The sequence below is a fragment of the Sinohyriopsis cumingii genome, chromosome 10 (genome assembly GCF_028554795.1).
Source record: "Sinohyriopsis cumingii isolate HCF-2022 chromosome 10, ASM2855479v2, whole genome shotgun sequence".
NCBI lineage: Eukaryota > Metazoa > Mollusca > Bivalvia > Unionida > Unionidae > Sinohyriopsis > Sinohyriopsis cumingii.
Window position 1 is genome coordinate 91,732,224 of NC_142970.1, and position 2,357 is coordinate 91,734,580.

Here is a 2,357-nt window from a genome sequence, read left to right on the forward strand (position 1 = left end):
TATTCGCTATCACATCTGAAACACTCACCTATCACAGCTTTAAATACACTACAGCACATTGTCAATACAAATCCGGAAACGGCAACTTCCCCACAACTAAGGCAAGAGCCCACTGTGATACCACTACGAAATTCTGTAACGAACCATACCAACCATTCCAGATATCATACCCTACATAAAAAGCTTTATTTGCAAAACGGTGGGAAGAATTGTAAATGTAAGTCTGTTGAGGTATCTCGAATTGAAGAAACTACTATCGGACTTTCGGCGTGGATTCAGGCGCCAGAGAAGCACAACTAACCATCTTGTCAGATTTGAAGCATTTATTAGTCCCGTTTATAAAGAAATAACATTTAGTTACAGTGTTTCGACTTGGTAAATGTTTACGACACTACATGCATGTAAAGGATGGTGTTCAATCCAGTTCAAAAGTATTGTATTGTGTCATATTTCTAGAAAGAAAGCGAGGTACGTTTTAAGGTATACTGCGTCCCTTCTGAAAGCTATCCTCAGGAAGATGCGTCTACCCCAGAGAAGAATATTGTCAGTGATCATATTCAGCATAAGAATCAAGAGTAATTTTGACAGTTTTAATTTAGGAACTACACATTATATGCTGACATTGTATTGCTATATATAAAAACGGATTATTGTAGATCAACTACAGATGAGCATAAACAAACCTCAGAAATGGCAGAAGAAAACGGATTCAAAATATTAAATCAAGTACTGTATCCATTTCTACTTGTTACATCGTACTCAAGATCCCCAAAGCTAAATATCGATAGTTGTGTAATTCTTGCTGTGGAGAACAGCAATTTTACAATCCTTATCATCGACAGTAAACGAACTTTTATTTACCATATTAGATATCTCAGGGGCAACCGTCAAAATCCATCAATTTAATACAATTGGTGGCACATACATTGTTGAGCAGATTGGAAGATTTTACTAGGCTATCCAGGTCATTAGTAAGAGCGAAACTTGACTATAGTCCGACTGTGTACGGATTATTTTTCCAAACTTACTTGCAGATGCTTGATCCGACACATTGTGGGATTTAGATCCGACATGAATGCATTCCGAACTTCCCCTTCAGAAAACCTGTATGTTGAAACAAATGAATTATCACTGTATCTTACACCAACCAAACATGATCTTCCGCATGCTACGGCACCACATGTATCTTCCAATCCATCGAACCCCGCACATGATGTAGTGTTAATTCCCAGCTTGCTGTTTCATGATATGTGCAAATTTCACGGCCTGTCGGCCTAACACAAAGTTGTATTGATTTTAAAACTACCACGTAAGTCCCATCAAAATCTGTCTTTAAATTTAATATATTCAACGTTCATACAACCAAGTAGTCAGAATTAACATGTTGTGTTTGTTGCCGACCATATCTATTATCTTACTTATTTAAAAACATTTCCATAGTTTGATTTCAGATGGACTAATTACCATAGTAAGTGTTATCCTGCACTCCAACGCGTATGTGCCTCGGCAACGTGATGAATCCGTTTAAGACGAAGGCTTTTATCTTTTGGGATATTCCACAGATATGCACAATGGTTTTGAAAATGATGTTGTAAAGGTTGTATGGTGGAATGCATATGCATTTATCTTGAACTTGACATATTGACTGCGTAAGGATAATGATGTTTTGCTGCACAGAGTTTAAGAAAGGCGGCACATGAAAATCAACACTGAACAAGAGGCGTTTTAAGACCTATTAACTTAATAAACCCTGACTACACAAATAATGTGTCGAGGATCAGGGAGCGATGGATTCACTGAAGATCAGAAATCGTCTAACAAACCAACTACGCATAATATACGGTTAGAATTTAGGAGTGTCGCACTTGTATCAACAGTAGAAAGGCTCTCGAGTTTAGAATTGTATATTATAAAAATTTCTTGGCTTATATATTCACAGCAACATGGCTAAATAACATGCTCATTTTAACTTTAGACACCTGGCTTAGTAAAAAGGGAGCAAAGGCTCATGGACCGCCCACACACAGTATGTATTAAAGTGTTATAACAAAAATATACATGTGCGCAATAAAAATTTTTAATAGCTTGATGACCTTTTCTTAGACAATTATTGTTGACTGAGCTCATAAATCTTGAAACAATAAATAACTAAAGTTATAAATATTATTTTAAAGAGGAAAGTTACAGAAGCGGAAATAGACTAATTGGCACCAAAAAACTACTTTGAAACAAGAAAAATAAAAAACACAAGAATCTATGTTTGTAGGCACCCTAAACTTTAATTTCCAAAGTAACTTAGAGTTACTTCCTGAAAAGCTAAATTGTCAGTTGAATTAAGCACATTAAGTAAAAAATAA

General features: G+C 35.8%; 1 protein-coding gene across 2 annotated transcripts in view; it reads right to left on the reverse strand.

The window, feature by feature from the left end:
* Positions 1–305: 305 nt before the first annotated feature.
* LOC149790578 (uncharacterized) overlaps positions 306–2,357 on the reverse strand; it is a 76,731-nt gene continuing 74,679 nt past the window's right edge. For both annotated transcript variants that reach the window (XM_089972666.1, XM_089972665.1), the window contains one exon: positions 306–2,357. This exon is cut by the window's right edge and continues 5,567 nt beyond it. The gene's annotated coding sequence lies outside the window, so the exon portion shown is untranslated.